At 31.7% G+C, this 26,203-nt stretch overlaps 1 protein-coding gene across 2 annotated transcripts in view; it reads right to left on the reverse strand.

Annotated features, from left to right (window-relative positions):
• Positions 1-26,203, reverse strand: part of LOC128990264 (uncharacterized) — a 201,545-nt gene that overhangs the window by 59,261 nt on the left and 116,081 nt on the right. For both annotated transcript variants that reach the window (XM_054412578.1, XM_054412579.1), the window contains exon 5: positions 14,409-14,443. The gene's annotated coding sequence lies outside the window, so the exon portion shown is untranslated. The remainder of the gene's footprint in view (positions 1-14,408; positions 14,444-26,203) is intronic.

Consider the following 26,203-nt stretch of genomic DNA (forward strand, 5'->3'; position numbering starts at 1 on the left):
AAATTTCGTTTACGTATAAACCGAGTAATACTATAGATAATTATATGCCGATACTTGATGGCAAATTCGTGCGTGCATACCTTCAATTTGAGACCTCAATCATGAAAATCAGTCGGGTAAAAGAGCCCATCGAACTCGGCAAAGAAAAGCCAAATTTAACTCCCATAAGAAATAAATGGGGAGCAAATTTCGTTTATGTATAAACTGAGTGGGATTATAGATAAATATATGCCGATGCTTGATGGCAAATCTGTGCGTGCATACCTTAAATTTCAGACCTCAATCATGAAAATCGGTCGGGTAGATGAGCCAAACAAACTCGGCAAAGAAAAACAAAATTTTACTCCCATAATAAATACATGGGGAGCAAATTTCGTTTACGTATAAACCGAGTAATACTATCGATAATTTATGTGTCAATGCTTGATGGCAAATCTGTGCGTGCATGCCTTCAATTTGAGACCTTAATCATGAAAATCGGTCGGGTAGAAGAGCCAAACGAACTCGGAAAAGAAAAACCAATTTTTTTTAATATATAAGATTTAAAAACTAGATACAACATTAACACAAGATATGAAGGTTCAATTTTAGTTAGTTGAATTAGGTACTTAGGAACACAAGCATAATCTCTACATTTTATCAACAGAAAACCTACGATGATTACACTACTAAACAAATATATAAAACATTCTGCGCTGCACTAAAGAACCAAGATCAGGTAGGAAATGGCCCGTAAATTTAATCACCGATCTTCAAGAACCTTTTAGCGTAAACTGAGTTTGAGATCAAAGACACGATGGAGAAATGAGAAGAGAAATCGGTTCGAACATTGTTAACAAAATTGTGGAATATGAAACAAAGTGTTAATTGTTTTTATTTCATCAAACGTCTCTTATTTGAATTTGTTTACTGCAAAAAAATAATAATTGAAAGAAAACTTAGTTTTAAATTAATGATCATTGAAAATGTATTAAAAATATTATCGCGTTGAATACATAAGGTGTTGCTAGACTATTTTTAGTTTAATAATTAAATAGATGCTATGTGAATAAACGGTATTCAAATTTACTATATCATCTACAGATGAATAGATTCCATTACCGAAAATTCAAAACTTCTTTTTATTTTAAATACTTATTTTAAATAATGGTTGGATATTCATATTTTAATAAGATCGTTGTAAGTGATAGTAGATTCCATACATTTAAATTTTTTGTGTCAATCTACGCCAATGGTGTTTTTTTAACGTTTTGAAAGTAATCGCTATAAACCTTTTATTAATAAGCTATCTAAAGTCGAATTTTTTTTATAAAACGTAAAACATACATACAGTATAAAAACACTTTATTAGGTAAAAAGGTTTTAGGTAATAGATGATGTACTAAGGATCTAAAATGTGTTTTGAAGGCTCGAATGGATGAAAAAAGTAATATGTGAACGATGTTTTTTTTTTAACATTTTTATAAATATGTGAACGCTGTTTTTACTTTCTCCCCCTATACCATAGTATATGGAGAAAGTATTGTTTTCGTCAAAATTTTCGAGTTTGAGTTTTGAGTGGATATATTCGTTTTGGGTCCCCCTGGACCCAAAAAAGTGGTTTTTGAAGTGATGTCTGTGTGTGTGTGTGTGTGTGTCTGTGTGTGTGTCTGTGTGTCTGTGTGTCTGGATGTGTACAGAGCTAGGGACTACACCTGTGGTCCGATTTCAATGAAATTTGGTATGTAGGTTCTAATCCATGGTATCTCCAGGCGTTTTTTTCATTTTTTTGAAATTTTGATTTTTTATGGGGATTTTCCCATAAAAACCCATAAAAAACTGGAAAAATTGGATTTTCTCAAAAATGGCCCGAACGATTTTGATAAAAAATTTAGTATGTTGTAGCCCTTTAAATTCTGAACAAAATGGTACAAACCCCATTTCTGTAAAAATTACGGTTCAAAAGTTATGGTAAATTATGTTATTTTCCCATAAAACCCCCATAAAATAACAAAAATAGGATTTTAGACAAAAATCCGGTTTTGATTTAACAGAGTATGTTATGATCCTTACAATTTTGATAGTTTTTGTCATTTTTTAGAAAATTTTATTTTTAATGGGGATTTTCCCATAAAACCCCATAAAATACTGGAAAATAGGATTTTCTCAAAAATGGCGCGAACGATTTTGATAAAAATTTAGTATGTTATAGCCCTTTAAATTCTGAAGAAAATTGTACAAATCCCATTTCCGTACATTTACTCTCACCGCTTACTCATGAGAAAGGTTGTTGACAATCTTATGGGAGAAAGTATGTGTCAGAATGCTGATACCGTTTATTTTTAAATATTTTTTTCGCCATACGAAACAGTAATATAATTAATCATCGTGAATAATAATTACATTGACAGTAACAATTTTCCCTTTCCTATCCATATTAAATACGTTACATAGCTTTACATGTGTGTATGTTCGAATTTTGGGCTTAAATTCCTTTTTTCTCGTCCCGCCCCCCTGTTTTCATTAGAATTTTTGTGATCGGTAAAGTTTCCATTTACAAGCGGGCTATCTATAATGGCGGTTCGCGGGGGTAGGGAGGTTATTAGATTAGCTGAGGAAAATAATGCTGACAGGGGTTAAAAATGTGGAGGGTTGGAACCCCACCAGGCCCCTCTAATGTTTCTGTCAAACTGTTGTTTTGGTGTCAATATTTGAACGATTTCCGAATCTGAGATTGTTGTGAATTGAGATGAAATTTGTAAGACAACGAATAAATTTGCCGCAGCTTCAAGAACTTTAACCAATACAAAAAAAACTAATTGGAGTTGTCATGATTTATTGAATAGTTAGAACATTGAGGTCTGATATGGAACTTGTAGGAGAAGGTCTCTTGCCCGAGTTTTAAGTTTAACGAATTGTGACCTTTTAATATAACTGGTACCCCAATTTAGGTTGTTAATTGTCGATACCTAATGCATTTAGTTTCTATTGACCATATTTATTCAATGTATGTAAACAAAATTTGACTTTTAAAATCTCCAATCAGTTTTGCACACCTTTTTCAAGCATGATCTCTTATGATTTTATTTTGCATTAGGATTTTGATGAAAATAACCTACTACTTTGCGTTAGTTGATGAAAACATTTCTAAGTCAAATTAAATTGCACGAAAACAAAGGTAAGGTGTTACAATGTTAGAGCATTTCTGGAATCAAGAAGTCGAGGAAAATAAAATCACAGAGGAGAAATAAGGGATTCTATTTACAGTAAGTCTTCACCCCCGGGAAACTTACCCTGTGATGCCAATATCAGACTTGGACATACACCTGTGTCAAGGGGTGGCGTCACAAGGGAGTACTGGACTAAGCTGACATGTCGCTGGTGATCCAATAACATTTAATATTATTTATCTTCTAGGGGAATATATTTTATTTTGTTGTATTTCTTGAGGTTTTTTAAGTTTTGTTTTGTCCCTACGGCATTTTTGATGTTTTTGTGGGGTAGAAACCCTGGCTGGTTTGGTAGTTATTACTAAAGAAATTTTGATAGATACCATCATTAGTAGACTGAAAACTAGTATTCTTCAAATTTTAAGTGACCCTATCCAGAATATTTTATTTTTTATACATGTAAAATATATTTAAGACTAAACTCTGGAATATGTTTAAAACTACAAATTTATTATGCGTGGCAGAATTAATCGGGAATTGACGATAGTTTAGGATTAGAATAAGCATTTGGTATATTTGAATCGTTTATTGCAGAGACACCATAACCAAATTTTTTTTAGATTTTGACTTTTTAGTTTAATGATGTAGTAATTGAAACACATCGGTGCAGACATTACACAACCATGAAAATATTTTGGTTATGGGGTTTCTGCAATAAACGTTTCTATTAAGATATAGATGCATGGTGCATAAATTTGCTAAGTTAATAGATTTTTTCTATTTTACTTTTGGCTCCGCATGGTTACAATAAAAATTGTTAGTTTTCAAAGTATTTTTATACTTACGGTTGTATGGGGTATTTAATACTAAAATTGCACCATAAAACCAGTCCAAGACGTTTAGACAGTAATCTTAATTCGTGCATATATTTTTCTATGAACTTACAAACGATCACAATTTACAAAATTGAAAAGAGCGTAAAAAGTCCCAGGAGTGAAAATCACATTTCACCTCAATTCATTTATTGTTCATAAAGATATCATTAATACCTTGCGGATGTAAGTTGATAATTGTGTTTGTTAATTATATATGTATAGTCCAGTAAAATGTTGGCCACACTATAAATTCACTGCAAGTGAAATCGAGGAGCAAGTCCGGTTCCAGCCTTTGCGTCTTGCTTTAGAAGAGTGCTAATACATCAGCTAATAGGATGTCACAGTAATGAGCACTGACGTCCAGGATTATGTAGGATTATATCTGTAGGAGGCTTATCATATAGGATACACGAGCAGACGTACTTGACCGTTACAATCAGATTTGAGTGTTCTAAATCGTCACTAACGAAATCAACCTTAGCACAATGTTCTTGAACATTATTGCACGTTAGAATATTCCAATTACTATACGAAATAGTTTCTCCTTTATACGATGGATTGGATGAAACTTTCAACTTTTGTAAAATTATATTTTTGGTCAATAAAAATACCCGGTGTGCATCATGAAAGTAGCTTTTTTTTCAATGGTTATTATATAATTCAGCTCCTAGTTTTTAAGAAACCTGAAAGTTCTCAGTAAAATATTAACAATAATACTGCATTTATTAAAACAGTGCAGTATCTAATAAAAAAAAGAGGAAAAATGTTAAATTACACTACAAAAACAGTATAAAAAGTAAAAAAATTCAGACGTACTTTATATTACATCAAACTACTTCATATTTGAATTTTGTAACAGATTATAACAATTTAAATTAGGTTTTCCTTACATATTTGAGGGAGAACGAGTAATAAATACTATTGACTTAAACAAAATAATTATTTTCTTCATATGCTTGATTAGAATTTAAGCACCATGGTATTCAAACTTTGAGTAAATGATATTTGTGCTTAGGCAGATTCATTTGATTTCAAACAGTATACTGTATCTCTAATAATGAAAATTAAACCGATGATTGTAACTAAAATATCATCTAGAGCTTTATTTGAACCCGTTATTAGTGTATACGATAGTGCGTGTCGATATTTGAACCTCAATACAAAGGCTATTAGCAGCACTACACAGGTATTACATCGGCAATCTCTGTCAAAGGCTGCCGGCTTAATACGTCACTTGTGATACATGTACGTTGTACACTTGCAGATAACCATAGCACCTTGACGATAGCTATTAGGGTAATGGATTTAATTAAATTGAAATATTTTCATTACATCCCTTATCTATATTTCGATAATATATATAGTATATGGTTAAATTAATGTTTTCGTCAACATTTTTTATTTTGAGTTTTGAGTTGAAATATCCGTTCGGACCCCCTGAATCCAATAAGTGGTTTTCGAAGTGATATCTGGAGTTACAGAATCCGATATCTTGAGTTATGGTCCGATTTTGATGACATTTGGTATATATGAACTAATCTATGTTATCTCCAGGTGTTTTTAATTGTTTGGCAATTTTATATAGAACCCCACAAAATAACAAAAATCTGATTTTCACAAAGATTTATTATTTTATTAATACTTATTGTTATGAGGCCTTTCACCAACTATGCTGGCACCATCAGATATGTTATATGCTTTATATCAAAGTTATTACATTTTCGCCAACATCAGCTAAAGCGCTATTATGATAAATATAAAGGTAAAATATGAGTAACATTGCGCCTGGAGGATAAAAGATCATTCATTATTTTTCCCTAATAACAGAATTCCACTCCCGTCCTGACCCCTAAGCCTGCTTTCAAATTGGGTCACGTATTATGTGGGTTGAATCTTCAAATTGTCTTTGTTGAGCCAACAAACAAAAGGTTGAAAATTGTTTATTTCCCTGATATAATTCTGAAATAAAACTTGATTAAGTACAGAAGCATTCAAATTAGTATATTATCTGTATTTATACAAATTCTTGGTGATATGATTACACAAGTTTTCTATTGTATCTAATTACAAATATCAATCATTTTGCAAACTTTAAGTTTAGAATACTAAAAACCCAAAAACGGCTAATTTGTTCTTCCATGGAAAACATTTTATCCAAATGGTTAGACATTATAATTTAAATTTTACAATCTTATTGATAATCAATGAAGCAATAACTCATATTACATCTAGCTCAGCTCCGAGCCCAAGACAAGGGATGTTCTCCAATATTTCCTATGTAACAAGATTACTGTCTCACCGAGTGCGAAATTGCATTACTTCAACCAAGTTATCTTCCCATAGTGACACTTCAGCGAAGAGAATAGTTCAATGAGGACAGCTTTATAAGTAAAAAACACTTGCGTAAGTTTGATAAAAAATAAAACTGTACCTGTGAATAGAATTTGTTTAGCATCAACTTTGGAATCGTACATATTTCACATAGATTAACTGTCAATGAAAATACCTTATGTGAAATAAGTACAGTAAAAATAACGCTATGAAGAAAATCCTGCAAAATGGTTTACAAGCATCCTCCTGAATCGAAAGTTAGGCAAATCATCAGATTTGCAGAACAAATGCATCCGTGTAATGAAGAAATAGAGAACATAAACAAACTTACTATGTTTTATGTTGAGGGCATAAAATATGCCCTACATTAAATACAAAAACTGTAAACATACAGCTGCAACTTTATTAAATCACTGGAACCTCTGAAACAAAAATTGAATCAAGCTATCCTAATTCCCCTTTAATGCAAGGGTTGAAAGAATATTCAATGTTAACGACTTCAAAGAGAAAATTAATTTCTACAGGTCACTTTGACGTCAGCACCACAGCTGATACGGGACTGACAAGCAATTACTTACGAACTTATCTCTGACTGAGGTAATCTTGATCTCTAAATGGTAACCATCGGCCATCATAACGGACACATTTAGAGCTGTCTGGAATAATATATGTGACATGAAACGTCCATTGATTATAAGATCAATATTGAATATGGTTTAGGTTAGTTTTTCGCAAGGTAGTGTATTACTTTACTATTTGAAATGTTAAAATTGAGCCTTGATAGACATTTACTCATTACATTTAACTGGATATTTTTGTAGTTTTTTTCCATTTATGTTTTATATCTTATTTGCTATTCCATATGTCAGGAAAGAAAATTAAATTCTTTCTAGATTATGGTCGCCATTTCATTGAACAGTATTAACAGTATTAACAGGTGTAAATCCCTTTAGTTTTTGATTTACCAGGAATCGAGCTCGTATCCCTGGCACACAAACAGGTACAATTACCAATAGTAGGCTAGCAACAAAAACTAACTTCACGGCTAAAACATAAAAAAATAAACAAATACATTTTAGGAACATACATACATTTTAGGATATCATTTTATTATGCTGCCTTTGAAAAAATTATGCTTAAAATCCCATAAAAATCTTCAGTGTGTATACAAGTAGGTCCTATTAGATTATAATAAACTGGACCTTTCTGTATTGGGTAGTACTATAGATTAAAGAGTATTACACATACCCTTTAATCAATGGAAGTATCGTTAAATTAGTATGCAGCCGAGTGGTTACAGTCCTCACCTTCAAATATAAGGGCTATTGGTTCGATTCCAAGCGAGGTAGATTCTAGATTTGGTATTAATTTATAATTTGGTTATAAATCAATTATAATATCGAAAAAATGTTGACGTGTCATAGTAACAAGACCACGTTCCGCAAACTTCCCTTAGAAAAACTTAAAAGGGCTAATTTCGTAAATAAACATATCTGAACTACAGAATTTTTTTTCTCATATTCTCTTTGGCTTATCTTGTACGGTACACAGAATCGTACACAATGTAGTAAACTTTCACTGTTTAACAATTTCTTCAGACAGAGATGTACACTATTTTATAGGTCAAGGTATACGGTCTGAGACAAGTAATTGAGAGGAACCATTACAGATGATTCATTGCCAGAGATATTAGAATTACAACACAGACCAATACCACCAAAACCATTCAATAAACCCGATGACAATCGATCAATTTGATTCATCGCAGCGGACGACTGCAACCCGGAAATCAACCCACAGCTGTTCATGACCAACCGCGCCCCCGCGCCTTCAGAGCATTAATATTGGCGGGAAATCAATACAGCATGTTTCAGAGAATAGACGTAATTTATAAAAAAATATTCGTTTTACTTAAAAGTTTAGTAATTTTACTCTATGCATACTGGGCGTGGGTTTTGAACATTCACTAGCTGTTTTGACAGCTCTTTGGACCGCGTAAACTTTTAAATTGTAAAATAAATTCATCACTTTCCGATATTGCCACTGAACTTCAGGTGGTAAACTGGTGCTTGCTCTTTAATAAATCAACAAACAACTGGCTATCCTAAAACACTTTAAACTAATAGCCGAAAAAAAGTCAGACACTACTATCAATTGGCAGGTTGAGCCCAAGATGTCAGCTTAAGCAATTTTAGCTTGGTGTGTAGATACAGGTAGTTTTATTCTGTAACAAGGCGAGTCTATGATCTCATTCTTTCAAATCATCAACAATAGATTCCAGAATAAACTGAACTCAACTTCAAAATAATATTTCTTGAGAAATAGGCATATCCTTTGAACTAGTTCTACAGTGATAACTGAAATGCGAAAATACCGTTTTTTTTAGTTAGCTGATGAATAATATTTAACATATTAATACATAGATTTGAGATTGGCTAAAATAATGACAGTATTGCTAACTGATCAAAAATTACTAATTTCTAGATTAATAACAATAACAATTTAAATTAATGAAAGTATTGATATATTTTTAACAGAGAGCTTTTCAAGTTTTCTGTACCATAAATAGAATCATATCAATACTTTACAAAGGTCACTGACCGTAATCTATTATCTGATTAGTAAGGGTCGAAAGCAAAGCCTTTGGGGGGGGGTTGAAATTAGGGCGAGTCAGTCTCCAAACTCCTGTTCTAATTGTGAATATCAAACTGATCAATATTGTATTGCATAATTAGTTCAAATAATTGATGCGTACTATCAGTCATTTAAATAAGGAGTCAAGATATTTGAAATATAGGAGAGAAGCAAAATTTCTGTTGTTATGACAAACAATTTGTAAAATGAGGACACATTCCGTTGCAATGGAAGAAAGAAAGTACAATTCTAAGAATTTTTATCTTCATGTGAAAAATTACATTGTTTTATATCTACATCAGTTCAGCCATTTTTTTTTTCTTTTTACATTTAAGAGGCTTCTGTAACTGGGCATGAAACAGTTATGAATTTTATTGTGATAAACTCATTTTTAAATTATATTTATAATCATATTATGTAACAAAAGGCTTTGATTAAATACATCTTATTGAAATTGCGGTAGTCTTTTTGAATCTCCTTGTAAATATTGTATAATTGTGACTTAATGAAAAATCAGGTGTCTAAGTTAAATTACTTAATATCATAATGTAAAGAACTTTAGAGACATGCTAGTTGTATTGATATTAGATTTTCAAATGCATTATTATTTTCAACCATTCATGGTTTCATTTACTTGACTAAGGATTTGATTGTAATCGTGTATGATTTACTTCTGTACTTTACTAAAGTTGAAATCTAAGATTTCCTCATCACGTTGAACTAGTAAGAAGTTTGCAATCAACTTTTTTATAACTAACTTTATGTTGTATGCTCCATAAAGTATATAATTGATATTGACCAAAGAATATGCAGCTTGATATCCGTAGTGGAAAATGTTGTCTGTTATCATGATTTACAACATCCATAAGGGTGTTTGGATATAATTTACCATTTTGTAATATTCCAGTTATTAGTTTCAACCTGCCTAACGTCCAAGGCTTACTGAGGGGAGGTTATTGAATTAACCAAAGCTGTTAAAAAGTTGGAACACGCTTTGAGAAGCCCTGAAATCGTAGCGTTCAAACAGCTACAATTATGCTTCAAGGCAAAACGCAAATACAGTATTACAAACTGTGGTTTCTGCAGCCACATGTACTGGAATGGAGGTATGTGTGTGAAGATTGTATTTGAACATCTGTAACTAATCTTTAGGTGAAATTATATTCGTAGCTTCATGAATGTCCTTTAAAACTAATCAATCTACCTTCCTTATCTGTTTTATCTATATTTATTTATCTTATCTATCTGTTTTAGGTTTCTTTGATTCTGTTTTGTAATCTATATACTTATAGGTTTCTCTATAGTATAGTGACATTTTTTCACCTGTCCTACTTAACCAATTTTTACGATTTAGGTGCCATTTTAAAGTTTGTTATCTAGCACACCTGCGAATGGTAATTAAAAAGGTAATTTCAATTAGGGCTTCGCCTCCTCACAATTGATAGGACTGAGCGATGATGCTGCCGAAGAGAAAATCAGATCAGGACATGAGAGAGTCGATCAAATATTCCAAAACTAAATTAGACTAAACTATTGCAAATTACTTCAGTACTGGCACCCTCATTCAAGTATTCTTAGTTGTGTGTACGGCTATTTTCCATTCTTTTTTATGTAAGTTAGTTTATGTAAGTTAGTCTTAATATTAGTTTTCCCTCAGTTATTTAGATCTGTTCAACTCATGATATAGTTCATGTTTATTTTAGTTTTTTTTTTACCTACGTTAATCCAAAAAAATATTTTTTTATTTTATTTATTTGTTTATTGTGTTTTTTTCCACACGCAGATGAACAGTCTTGGAGTGGATTTTTTTCCTTTGTACATTTGCTCATAAGGAAATAAATAATATTCTTATCTTCTAATTTATATATAGAGTCCAATTTAAGGATCCAGTAGTGCTAACCAACTTTCAAGTTATTTCAATGCACTTTTTAAAGTGAATTAATAGTCCACAGTTTAAAAAACTTTTCTAAACCAAAACTGGTAAATGAATTCCTTAAATTTACTAACCACCAAAAAATTAAACACAAAACTACTTTTCTACTATGAAAATCACAAAGTCAACGATACTTGTTTCTAAAGTCACATAATTGGATTGTACAGTAAGCCTAATGGAGACAGCCACATTGCAGGCTATCAATAACACCACACACCGCTGCAGTATTGACAGTGCTGATAAAATGCACGCGTGTGGCGTGTATGGCGACTGATAAATATACTGTAGACAGGCTGTTAACAGTCTTGCAGTCTATTGTTGTAAGAGTTAAATTCTGTCAAAACTGAACTTTTATTTGCTCGATTATTTTAGCATGTGTTAACACAACAGTCACTAAATGCTGTTAAGTTTGATTATTATTTTTGATTGTAAAAATCATCACATTACTGTAAGAACAATAATTCTACGGAATGTAAAACGCAAAAACACAGGAAAGTAAATTAGTACTATCAAGTTGATTAATACAATATTCCTGGCATGTTTTAAGTGCAACTATTAGTTTGGAATGTGAGTGTAAAATCATAAAAGATAAAACAAGTACACTAGGTCAATGACAAAATTCCAAAAATAAAAAACAATGAACACATTACTTTAAATATGCTAATAGTTTAACAAATAATTACTCGTAGGATAAATTTATTTGAATATATACTTTAAAATCAGTTTTTTAATACTTTGCTATACATTGAAAATACCGGTACATTAGATTTTACAAACAATTATAGTTGTAGGCCTAATTCAATACTTATTACTACAGTAAAAGTTATACTCTTTTTAAATACATAACTAGAACTAGGATCTGGTTTGGTAAACATGTCGACTTACTAAACGAAGGTTTAAATATGATGACAATATATCTAAATAAAAGATATAGTTGGCTTATAAGTGCTTTAATTCTATATGCTATTTAAAAAAAAAAACATGGTATCAAATACGTAAGAAGAATCCTAGTATAAGAATAGGGCCTAGTATAAGAATAGGGCCTAGTATAAGAATATATCATGTAGTGAAGTAAGATGTTGTACATTAAATCTTCAATAATACAAGCTTATTTTCGTAAATAAATAAAAAACAATTAACTACTATTGCCACAAACAAAAACGGTATCAAAAATGTTATTGCATCCACAGAAAGTTGGCTTAACAGCGTATCCGTTCGGAAACCTCTTTATTGTTTTCGAGAGGAAAACTCAGGAAACTCAATAAAAGACTCGGTGAAGTGAAAACTTGCTCGAGATCAAAGTGAAGTGAAGAAGTCGTCCAATAAAACTACGAACCAGCGACGCTTGAACCGGTGATCTTATAACACGGTGACTTTGTATAAGATATACCTTAGACAACGAGACCATTTATTTTTTTCCAATTAAAAGTTAATTTTTTAATCATATAGAACTTCTAAAGCAGGAATGTGAGATCACAAGATTGTATGAAGTGGTTGCAGTGTGTTAATTTTTCATAAACACGCAGTACAAACAGTTGGCAAACATGATTAGATACAAAGGCTATTTTTAGTTTTTTTTGTCCTTGAATAATTTTTTGTTAAACCTTTGAAAGAACATTTTTTATTTTATCTGTATTCATTATTTTAATTAAATCAAAGAAATTGGAAAGGAAACCACGATACACTAATTAAATTGCAATCAAATAAATCAATTCGTCAAAATGAATTCAGTTCAAAATCTACGAAATAGTTATTTGTGCAACTAGCGAGCAAAGTGAGCAATTGGCTCACTCGAAAGAAGTCCTTACGTAACATATTTTTACACAGAAGTCAACTTTTAATATGACATATAATGTGAAGTGACAAATACAACAGTACAACTAACAGCTGACCAGCTGATTTACAGCCAGTGCTGCCAACGTATTTCGCGTGCATACGACCTTGTCTGCATGTTACGCGCTCACTATTTCGTGCCTTCACGTTGCAAATCTGGAGTGAGACAAAGCAATTAGAGTGAAACAATGTTAACATAGTCTCACTGATGAGCGAATTGGCCACTTTGCTTTCTAAAATCAGTGAGAGAACATGTACATTGTTAGGTAAGGTAACTGTAGGAAAAATGTATTAACAAACTTTATAATGAATGAGCAAAATACTATTGAAAGGCAATCGTTAAATTGGTTTAATTTAATATTTGTTACCGTTACAAAACCATAATTTCACTCAGTGTTAAAGCAATTCGTCATATGTTTCAGTAGATACAGTCCTCACATTTATCCGCGTTGATTTGACATATTGACAGTTCTTGACAAGTCAACTCTTGTACTCGTACAAAACATACTCACGCAAACATAAAAAGTGGTTGTCAAATGTTTTGGGTTCTCCTCTAAACAATATATTGTTTCTATGGAGTTCAATTACTAAATAAACTAATCAAATGAAATGTCATACGAGTGCTGTTGGATGATAATGCATTTTAATTGTTGACATGTGAAAGGCTTTTAACAATCCTGTGCGTAGGGATTTTGAATAAGTGGTTTGGGTTGGTTTTTTTCTCTCTACAACTTTTATCAGAAGTTAACTAATTATCAGAAGTTTCATCTGGAAGTATTTTGTAAAGTTTTAATGGTAATATCAAAATAATATTGTGATAGTATATATTTTTTTCATATTTGGTATATAATGGGAATGTTTTATGGTAATCGGTCAAAATGATTATGGCGAAAATTTATGTAAATAAATATAGGCTATAAAATATATCATTTATCTAGAACTCTTACTTTAAGGTATAACATACTAAAAGGCAAAAGCGGACTAATCACTTAATAAGGAAGTAACTTAAAGCAGCAAGGTTTACGTATGACATTAACACATAAGCTACCTAAACTTAGCAGAAAAAATCTACTATAATTATACACACAATTTTATGTATAAAAAATGTGTTTATTTGAAATTAAATATTTCAAAAGGCGTTCTATTCGCAATCTAAGAAAAACGTTATATTACGTTTTGTCGTGCACCACCTTTAAATCCTCAAAGTCGTCAGGCACAAGCATGGACCGTTTTTAAAATTACCGAGGTATTTCCAAGTATGTATTGCCTACAACACAACTTCCACACGGACTAAGGGTGTTGTCTACGATGGTCGCACCCCTACAGTTGGCAACCCTCTCCGTATTTAATTAGTAATGTGCTTCGTCACGCATCATCACCGTTCATTAATTAATTGAATGCTTGGTGCTTACGAATTAATTAAAATGCCTGTAAACGATCAATATATTTTAACTTTTGATGCGTAAAATGATAAGATTGTACAAAGAAAACAAACTAAAAATCTGTTATAATATTACACGAACACGTACACACGTACGTTATTGAAAGCAGCAGTAACACATTTAACGGCAACCCTTAATGTAAAATTCTACTATCAATAGTTAAGTTATTGATTACGTTAGTTAGTTAGTTATTGATGAACATTTTATTTACCTGTTCCAAACGGGTTCATTTTTTGATCACTTCGCCTGTAACAAAATAAAATAAAATGATAACAAACGCAATTAAAAACAACAAAGTAACCCATTCTAAGAACAGTATGAAAAAAAATTAAGCTTAAGACATCGATTTGCGTTTGATATTTCAAATAAACTGGACAAAAATATAAAATATCGTAAATGTCTATAAACAATATGTTATATTTATTTTTTTTTACAAAGAATGGAAATAATTTAATCACATATATTATAATGCAGCCACGTACTAAATCACACAGGAAAAATGCAATTCATTAAATTGTAACCTGAAACATAAATCTCCAACTTAAGGAACTAAATCAACGATTTGACAGTTAAAAAACCTTGTACACGCTTTAGTCAATTAACCTAAATACACTATCTTTTAACACAAAATACGTTTTGTGAAGGCGCCTTTACAAAACACGGCCTTAGGAAAGGTAGAGAATGCTGAGAAAATTCAACATTAAGGCGAACGCGTTCCTTGAATGGAGGGTTCAATAGAAGTCTCATGCATACAACATGGCGTCATTCACTGAACAAACGAGACCGAGCTGCTGCCTGCATAAGAAACTGACTGATTGTATTGAGCTGCATCAGGGGATCAATATACAGTTCGTTCATACAATACAGAGCCATTTAGTACAACAGGAACGTAGCTAATCCCTGTACAGTATAAGCAACTGACTGATTGTATTAAGCTGCATCAGGGGATCAATATACAGTTCGTTCATACAATACAGTCATTTATAATAAGAACCGAGTTGATGCCTGCTTATGAAACTGACTGATTGTATTAAGCTGCATCAGGGGATCAATATACACATCATTCATACAATACAGAGCCATTTAGTACAACATGAACAGAGCTGCTGCCTGCATAAGAAACTGACTGATTGTATTGAGCTGCATCAGGGGATACAGTTCGTTCATACAATACAGAGTATTTAGTACAACATGAACAGAGCTGCTGCCTGCATAAGAAACTGACTGATTGTATTGAGCTGCATCAGGGGATCAATATACAGTTCTTTCATACAATACAGAGTCATTTAATACAACATGAACAGAGCTGTTGCCTGCATAAGAAACTGACTGATTGTATTGAGCTGCATCAGGGGATCAATATACAGTTCGTACTTACAATACAGAGCCATTTAGTACAACAGGAACCTATATAATGCCTGTACAGTATAAGTAACTAGATAATTGTATTAAGCTGAATTAGGGGATCAAATCAATATATCATATAATGTAATAGTGATCATACAATAGCGTCGTTTAATGAAAAAGAAACAGGGTGGTAGCCCGCATAAAATACCTTTACTAAATTTAGTATTATTAAGAGTGCATATGAGAATTGGAAAAAAACTATACATTCCGCCAAGGTGTAGGGTGCACAGGAAATCTGAACTGAGGAATTGAAAAGTTGATATAGGAAGTACATCAATACAACAATCAACATATGAAAATACGTGGACTGAAGAAAAAGAAAACTTCAACTCAATCAATTTTACTAATGGGCGGCATGAATCACACGAATTGATTGATTTCGCATACTTAATTTTTAAGTACATGTGAGCGGCATTAAAAAAGTAACTGAGGAAACAGCACTTATATTGGATAGGATTTTTTAATACTTTTATAGCTTAAAAAAAGTAATATGAATGGAATTCGAAGCTCGGTTGGAAATTCGCCAAAGGCTCCGCACTATGATTGTCATGCAAATCACCTGCTCAAGAGTTTTGCTGGTATCGCTAACAAAAGAGACACGGCGTCCGTTGTACAATAAATTCCTCTTGCAATGGTTAAATAAATATATATTTTTATGATAACCCTCCGAAAAGTACCGAATTACTAGAATCGATGAACTAATATTATCTTAACAACTTTGAGACTTTAATTTAGTTAGACCTAAAAAAACTAATGCCGTATGAATACAAATTATTTATGGATCATGATTTATTCACTATTGTAGTAAAGTTTTATTTTAGAAACCACGGAGAAAATAAGAAAATAATTAATCATCTCTTCGTTTTGAAGTGCACTTTTGATGACGGCAATTTATGTTAATTATGTAAGTATCTTTTGCGGATATTTTCCATCACGATTAGTAAAAAACCCAAATTTTTGGAGGAAGATCTTTGTAAAAGTTACGTAAATAACATAATTTAGCTGGTTTGAAATACTTAGTGGATATTAATTAATTGTAAAGATAACCAGTACAAAAATATTTATTATAAAGTGTTAAGCAATATTTCAAATGAGAGAAACTATAAAACTCGGGTGTAAAGTATTACCAATCTAATGTAACAAAACAACATCACAAAATAGTCTGCAAAAACAACCTCAATTGTTTTGTAATTTTTGCTATATTTAAGGTAAATTAACTTAAATATAAAAGCTACCGCTGTTTTAAATTAACAGTAATACAATAGAACAACTATAACACATAATAATTGTTAAGAAATCAAGAATCAAGAATTTTTATTTTCACAAAATGCAGGGTTACATAACTGGAAAACGTCAGTACAACTACAACTGAAATAAAAACTAAAATATTGTTGTTGTTTGTTGTTTTGTAAATATTGTCGGAACAAATGTATCTATCTGAAAAACAAACTGAAAATTTAAGCTAATATAATATGTTGTACATTTTCCACTCACGTGTCCAAAACACAGCACGTGGAAAACGTGAGATTCTGGGGGAAAACTGACTTGAGACTTGGGGCGGGGACAATAGCAATCCCTCAATCAATTTGGTCCTCTCAACGGCAACTGTTGACTTAAGCTAAGGGACTGAGCATTTCATACATTACCTCCCCCAAAAAGCGCCCCTAACCGCTCCCCACAGGAGTATAGGGAATCCCTCGGCAATACATTTACAAGTCAAATCGTCAACTCGCAAAGAAACCGCAGGTGACGTTTAAATCGCTTCGTAACGTTTCGAGAGTTATTTCGAATCGTACCTTTCAGTATGTAAATGGCATTGTAGGAATTCAAGAAATTGTCGGAAGGGAGCGTATTTAAAGTGGAGACGACGAGGCGGTTTAAATCTTTGCAAAAGTATTGACAACAAAGTTTTACTGTCGGAATTAATTTGCCAAAAAGCAGGATTAAAAAAAATCCAATATTGCTATGTAGCAAATGTTTTATTATTAACACCTCCATTACTAAGATTATTATTAAGATCAGAGGATTATTAAGTTGAAAAAATACAAAAATGCAATAACAAAAAGCAAAAGTAACTAACGAGTAAGAAATGTAATTACGGCTGTCAATGTTTTTTGTATACTGGTTTTGCTTGATAGAACGGAACATTTTTTTATGTAAAATCTTGGAAGATAAAAACCAAAGTTTAAATTATAAAAAATGCGACATATTTTCGAGTAGGTAATAGTAATGATTGATAGAAATCGTTCCGAAACAAATTACAACTTAATTAGAAAATGTCCAAAACAAAATGTCTTAAACTTACACAAACAATATTAATCACATACTTCAATCCTTAAAAAGCCATCAATGATATTAACAGTTTTATACATTCAAGCCAAAGAGTAAATCACGAATTTTATTTCTTATTTTATAACCTTTGTACGTGAATTGTAAGTATAATTTTAAAACAACAGCAAAGTTACCAACGGTTTTTGGAAGGTTTGGGTTTGGGGGTTGTAAAGGTTTTTGCCTCCACACATCACCTGACCACAGGTGTTCGGGTAACCAAGCTGTTAGGCTAATTGCTTGAATGATGTAAAAACACCCCCTTCCTGCAGCTGATTAAATAGCCTCTCACCATGTAGACGTCTAAGAAAGTAATTTGTGGTTGGGTTGACAACTAAAAAGCATTCATTAATTACTTAATTTTGGTTACAGGAGGTTGATGAAAGTTGTTGATACCTTTTTTATAATGAATATTGAGTAGGTTTTCAGGTTGAGAGATCTTCATTTATTAGTCTTTATAGGATCTTTGTGGAAACATGTGGTCATTGATGAAAAAAATGTATTACATTTTCTACAATATATTTAAGAAGGTACTGAAGCTAAATGATCATTTCTTAAGATTGACATCATTCAATGTCCAACCCACAACAATCAGATGCAATACAAGCAAAATGGCTGAAAGACCACCAAAGAGTAGTAGATATGGTCGAAGGTTCTCTTCAATACACATATGATGAATAAGATAATGTTACTAGGTTAATATTTCTAAGAACAGTAGAACAATTTACATATAAGTTTGGATCAAAGTCTAATAATTTAAATGAATGTAAACTACGTCATGATGGTCCCTTGGTTAAAATGTAAGAAAACTTACTTTTAGTAAGTTATCCAATGAACTATTTTTTTGTTCTGTAGAGAGTATCTTGCAAGTTTTACTACGAACCAAAAAGATAAAAAATGATGATCGAATGTTTATAAGTTACCACCAACGCATGTCCCAAGTGAGCTAGCAGCTCTATTGGGATCGTTATGAGGAGACGATCTTTAGCAGCACAATACCAGCTTCAATTCGCTGCTTTTGATTGACAATTGTAACTTCCGCAGGGAGTTCAACAATGTCTATCGCCGGCGGCAACTTGAGTAGGTACTCCACATAATATGACCAATACCAATACACCCGCGGGCTACCACGCCCTTATTTTCTAAGTTTACAAACCAATGCCTTTAGGAGAGAGTTCAAGTAAGTTTTTGGGTGGTTAGACATTCCATATTTAACCAACGATCGATGTAACTCGTTACCATGTAAATTCAGGAGACCGTTTTACACAAATAATGAAAAATGCTCAACAGAATATGGAAAAATTTGTTGTACTACAACTGAAACTTTCAAATTTTCAAAACTTGTATAACATCAGTGGAAAACTCACAGTCTTGTAGTATTTAACATTTTTTTATTATTTAAAGTATTTCGCTGTCAAAAAGCTATTGTTATATCCTTTCCGTTGGAAAATGGAATTTAAAAAACATTTTAAGGAAACTGCCTAAATTCTGGCCTGTATTATCTAACGTCAACCTTTCCCTTAAATAAATCAATAGTATCATTGTTCCGTGGCCTCTAGCCCTGGTTCCGTGGTGTGTTTAAAAAATAACGTTTTCTACAATAATGGTTGCAAATGTAAAACAGTTTTCAATATTTTCTAGTTCTGACAAGATAAATAAGAACTATGATAACGTAGACGTTTCTGTCAATACCTCTGATTTTGCTAGACATGTATCGACTATATATCAGCATGTCACGTGAATACCAAGTAGATACATCTTTGAGTTGTGGCCATTCGTGTATGTATATTTTATCGACCAGGAATATATTTAGTTTTTAGACTCCTTATCCAAAACTAAAACCTTAAGTATGTTTTATAATAAGTTTTGGATGATCCATTAGGTATTGCAAATATTTCTATCATTGGTACTAATGTTTTTTTGAATTGGAGATATTAATAAGGGCTAATACATCGAAACTTTACTGGCATTCATCCTTTTTTTAGTCCATTCATGCGGATAAACGAATATGCTATCTGAAGAATTGCGTTATATCTATCAACCACAAATGTTAAATTACTTTAATAGTAAAATAAAAAAGTTTGATTTTAGACATTTTTTAGAGTATATTTGTCTCAATTTAACCAGTTCTATCCCCAAAAACAATGTTATTCGGACCCTTGTTAAGCTGCTAAGTATTTAAAACGGAGTTGAAACCAATAGAGATCCTTTTAACTTTTAAGGATTCATATAAATGAAAAAACTCAGCATCCCGGCATAAATACTCGTACAAGTATTTTTTTTTTTAAAGTACCTACATAGTAAGTATAGTGACCTAACAGTTTTTTTAAGACTCCTTTACAATTCTTTAAAAGCATAGAATATATTAAGTGGATAGTTAGAACTTGGTTCATTAAGGCTAGTTCCACTTTTTTCTAAACCTAAGCCCTGACCTAAAACCTACCGGTACCACTAGCAAGTAGGGCTACAAAATAGCTTTTACCACTTAGCTTGGATTTCGGAAAAATATAATCTTAATAATCAACCAACATAATAATAAAAAAACTAATTATAAATCAAAGTGTTTTAAGTTTTTCAAAATAGAGTATTATTTTTTTCACCACACTATGATGTTTTTAGCTGTTTTACATACGTTAATTGGTGGCTGAAAGTTACGTTTTGCTAGCCATGCCAGCTTTCATAGTCTTTTTGGGGATGAAAAAGGGCCGCAAAATCAACTGTTCCCTTATTTTCTTAAAACAATAATGCATATTAAATACACAAGCTGTACCCATAGCATTGCAAGAGACTTGTTTTTTTTGTCCCCGCTGCCTAGCAACTGTTTATTATTATTTTTGCAGATTCCTCAAATTATTTCTTCACATAACCTCAAAGTTGTAGTTGTGTTGACTGATAATTTTGGTGAATAGTGGTAACAGGGTATAGTGTGGTGAAAAATAGCGTTCGTACCACGGACCGAAATGGTTATGCAACTCTCGATCGTTTTAAGTTCTCGTCGAGAATTTAAAAAACTATCTCGAGCCAGCAAAACCTCATTTTCGGCCCTAGGTACGAAATATACTATTAAGTAGCCCATAAAGTCAATCTACCACACAAGTAGATTTACAATGCAGATACTCTTCAAAGTGCAACTTTCCAAAACTTCACAAAGCACGCAACTTGACGTGTTTAGGTTCCTTTTGTTTTGTAATTCAAATCGCTACTGTGAAACTATCCTGAGAACTGGTTAATGCTAAACGGTGGGTCTCACGGGACAGTTTTTGCACTCTCACCTGATTATAATTGACATTGACGTCATGAAAGTAAGCTCCCTGGGAACAGCTGATAGACATCTTTTAACAATTAGATCACAGGTCAAATGACGGGACTCTACGAGCGTTACTTTCCCTTGGTAATTAGTGAGAAGCAATCTCAGGCGACAACTTGATCGTACCTCTCTGGAGTGTGATTTATTTCGGGAGTCATAAGATAATGGGGAAAACAGGGGAAGGTGGACTTTAATTAAGTGGGAACAATAAAAATAATTTAATTTTTTCATTTGTTTAATGAAACGATGCTTTGAAAAAGCTTTTAACAATGTTTTAGTATTCATACTTAAGTATGATTTTACTTAATGAATTGTTAATTACATAAAAGATTGTTAATTAATAGGCCTAACTCGTATTTACCTTTTACATACCGTTTAATTTTATCAGTGAAATAACAAATATATTAAACATAAAAAAGCCCATTAGGAATATAAGATACACACTTTCTCCCCGCTTTAAAATACAACATAGTTTAGATAAGTTTTATTTTTAAGTCAGTATATTTTAGATCATAACAAAAAATAAATACCATTTTGTAATTAATATTCCAACTAAATTAAGTGTACTGATTGAAAAGCTAGGCACTCCTTAATATTCCTCAATGAATGAATAGTAAAAAGTTATTTTCTTCGAACCGAGAATTCTACTTAGTTAATTTCGTTTTAAAATAAAACCTGATTCAAATAACCGTTATAATTTATGCAAATTCATGGTCAATTTGGCAGAAAACCGGCTTACCTAATAATAGCCCAATGCAATTACTATCAGAATTAGTAAGAAAGCTTTTATACGCTTAAAACCCCACTTTGAATCTCACAATGGACTAATATAGGCTAATGAAATAGTTAAATTCCTTTTAAAATTCAATTACCTTACTCACTCAATGTTAAATTAAAATGAAATTGCTTTACAATATCATAGTTTGTCAATGAAATTACATTGAAACAACCAAAACTTAAAACTATTTCCCAATAACACGACGAAATCGCTGTTACCACATTTAACAGGTTCGCTAAAACGTTATGTAGCGCTCTCGATGAAGACTATTTGCAACTGGTTATCACCTTCATGTATATTGCATAACAAGATTTAATTAGCTTGTTGTGAAGCCACAGTGGAGCAGAAGACAAGGGAAGTGACTACATTAGAGCAACTTGTCGCCAAACTAAGCTGATTGGTTCAGACTACACCCAACACGATAATCATATTGTGGATATGTATACTACAGACAAGCAAGAGATAGGAAATACCGTTACTCTGCAGTAATAGTCAGGAACGGTTCTTAGATTTTCGGAAATAGGTGAAATAATACTTTTTTTGTAACCTATTATTTCCCTTTATATTCATTATGTACGTTTCAACCGGCCTTTCTCTCACCCCAAGGGGTTATATTTTGTTATTTTACTTTGAAAATTCTATTTAATTAATAGGATAACAGTTTACTCTGCAATGTACTGTATACTATATTAAAACCAGGGATAACTTTATCTTTAATCGAGACTTTTTGAAAACCAAATATTTTCGTGTCAACTGCCAATTCTGATGAAAAGGAATTTCGTGATTGGCTTGGACAACTGGGAAATGGAACCCTAAAACCATAAAATATTACTCAATTTGGCTAATAAAACTGTTCATTTTGTATATTACTTGATTACTTCCCTAAAGTTTCATCACCATCAATATATTTTATGAAAGCACTAGATTTTCTAGGTCAAGGTTAGTTACTGGTTTACAAATTGCTTGTTCATTCCCTGACAACATCACACCTACCTTGCCTCTACCTGCCAACTATAATAGGGAACTCATGCATAACACATGAAGCAAACGATCTAACCCGTCAAATAGAGTTGCCTCTTGTTACTCTGTATAGGAAATCGCAATGGATGCTCTAAAATAGCACAATGGAAATGTGAAATATTTGAAAATATTTAACATCCATTAGTCATACATTGCAAACCATTATAATCTTTAATTATGAGTCAATCAATCAAGTTAACGTTTTATATGATTTTATTTGTGTCAAAACTTTTTTTGGTGGGGCAAAATCACTTATATATCTTATATAATACCAAAGTAATGTAATCGATGAGTTGATGCGTAACTAGATTAATTAAATAACGAAATAATACTTAAAACATTAATTTGGCGAAAAGAATCAGACAAAAACTTGTATGGCAAACATTGGCCAATCGTGGTATTTATCTGTGACTAATTGATTGGACTGAACGAGTGAGAGATAATTGAATCAACTAATTGTTGAGATTGAAAATAAGCTAATTTTTTGTACAGCTCAGAAAATAAAGTTTTGCAAAAGTAACCCATTTGGAGAGTTTTATAAAATAAACAATACAAAAAAAAAGTTTTATATGTACAATTCTGTGAGAAAAGGAGTTGAACGCAGAAGCTAATATAGTTGGAGACAGCTGGGAATGTTTATTACTTCTACGTGTCAGAACTATATCATCACAGCTTCATAGAACAGGGAAAATACGTCTCTAATATTAATTATCATTATTAAAGAGCAATCCCCTAAAACATGTCCATGATTTCTTTGTTTACATATTTAATTTCATTTGAACAAACAATTGTTGTTTTTTTAATTTTTGAAAATGTGCTAATTTTAGGCCTAATAGTGAGTTTTTAAAAAGATACACTATCTACAGTTTTACCTCTGAATGCAGTTACTTTGTTTACATTTAATTTTGATTATAAGAATACTGACCAACGAGTTGAATGAACGAATTGTATCAGTTAAACACTGATTCAACTGTGGTATTTATACAATCAAATACAGTATTGATCTTAAACAAAACGTTTACAGAGTCAAAACAAAAGTACTTGCTGTTTCAGCACATGTTTATTTTTGACAATGATAACCGTTTATTGTTGAATTATTAGAACATTGCACTTAGTTAAGTGCTTAAACCTTTATGTGCTTAGAAACACAACCATAATGTCGGTAACTTTAGTAGGAAAGGGTGTTCTGGCTAACTCGAATATGTGACAAAAGTTTTTTTTTTACACAGAATTGTACAAAATGGACAATGATACTAGATACTTAATCCAGTGGTGGTAAATAAATTATAACTAACTGCAATAATAAATATAACAATAAAATAAAACAATTATAGAACTAAGGAAACGTTAATCATAAATAGTGAATAAAAGTTGTAAACCCTGTCGGAATTGATGCAATTATTTATTTACAAAATAAAATGAAATAACTATTTTTTCCCAAAAACATATTACAAAAAAGAAAAAAAAGTGTAAACTTGATTGTGGCTTTTAAGAAAACATTCAGTCGCTTACGCAGGAAATACTTCCATAATTTCTCTCTCAAACGCCTCCCTTGGTCTCGCTTGGCGAGAACACTACTTCAGCAAAATAACCACCTTTTGTTCTCTTAAACGAAGTACAACAACTGCAAACGTTGAATACCTTCACGTTAACCTTCACGTTAACCGTTTGTATGAGTAATCTATTATTTTCTGTGTACAAAGACAGAGTATTATCATAATATCATTAAAGATTTTTTTTCAATTTAATATTGTACAAGGTTTAAGAAGACCATAGGGTGAGGTTTGAATAGGAAAAGGAAATTTGATGAACTAAGATATCGAATCCGTGACTTGAGTAGAAAATAGCTGTATTGATTTTTGAACCTTTATTAAAGTTAGTAGTTTAAAAATACAATTCTTCAGTAAGTACTTAATCCAAATACTTAAGTTTACGTGCAACTAGTAAATAAAATTTCCCTTACAAATAAGAATCATGAAATTACGTTAGAAATGTGACTTTCACAATAATAACGCAGTTCTGATTTATGTTAGTTTTTATTTAAAATCTAAAATACAATCAACGAAGGCTGTCACTTTATAGCTCTATAGAGGAAAGAGTTGTTTTATGTTTAAAAAGAGCTTAGGAATAGTTAAAAGATATATTTTTACTGTCTAGCTTTTTAATGGTATGTTAATCAAAAAGGCAATTTGTGTGAGATGATTTAATATTAAATACATGAGCTACTTAATACCACGAGCCTAGGGGTAGCAATTCTACAAACCCCTGCTGATTGTCTCGAACCCTCATCTACATATTGTAGCTTCGCAATCTCTGCGTTCAAAATCAGATAATAGTATTACAGAAATATGCTATGTAAATTTAACTCAAGATATTATCTTAAAGTTCAACCTTTTTACAAAAAAAAACCTATAAAAAGAACAATTAGTTTATATAAGGAGTTCTGGACGTTCTATTTAAAGGATAGCTAGAAACGCTAGAAATTAATTTATTGTTTACAAAGTTTAGATGGGTACTAATCTTAATGCACAATGCAAGGTTTTACTATCGCACGCTCAATGGAAGTTGGCCAACTTTTCCATTAAAACTGTTCTTGAACTTCTAGACCCGTAGCAGATCTCCATAGTGATGACCTTAATGCAATGTGCTGGATGAATACAATTAACTAACTATGATAATTTTCATCCAGTTAATAAAATAGTGTATTAAGGAAACTCATAAAAAATTCCATAGATACCATTGGAATTCATAATGTAAAGTCATAAATTCTAAATAAATAAGAAATCAAACGAAAACGTAAATTTGTTTTGTAAATACATTGAAAGACATGCCTAGTACCGGTTAAGTTTAAACTGTTATAAAATAAATAGTAGTTTATCTAAACAAATGCAGGCTTGTGAGTAGAGGAAAGGCTGTATTACAAGTAACTATACATAATAAAATATTTGTTTGTAAATGGTTAAGGTAACTTCTATTAGTGTTGTAAAAATGTATTAGTGTAAATTATAGAACTGCAATCCCAAAAAAATATTAGTATATTTTTAAGATAAGTCAAAGTTTAAGACAAACTTGAAGATCAAAATAATAGTATAATTAATTCTAAAACAAATGGTTCATCTCTAATTTCGGATGAAAATAAATTTGCACCAAAAGTCAAGCGTTTTTT

Source organism: Macrosteles quadrilineatus, unplaced genomic scaffold (genome assembly GCF_028750875.1).
Source record: "Macrosteles quadrilineatus isolate MER2022 unplaced genomic scaffold, UCM_ALF_1.0 Scaffold_3__2_contigs__length_128488019, whole genome shotgun sequence".
Lineage (NCBI taxonomy): Eukaryota > Metazoa > Arthropoda > Insecta > Hemiptera > Cicadellidae > Macrosteles > Macrosteles quadrilineatus.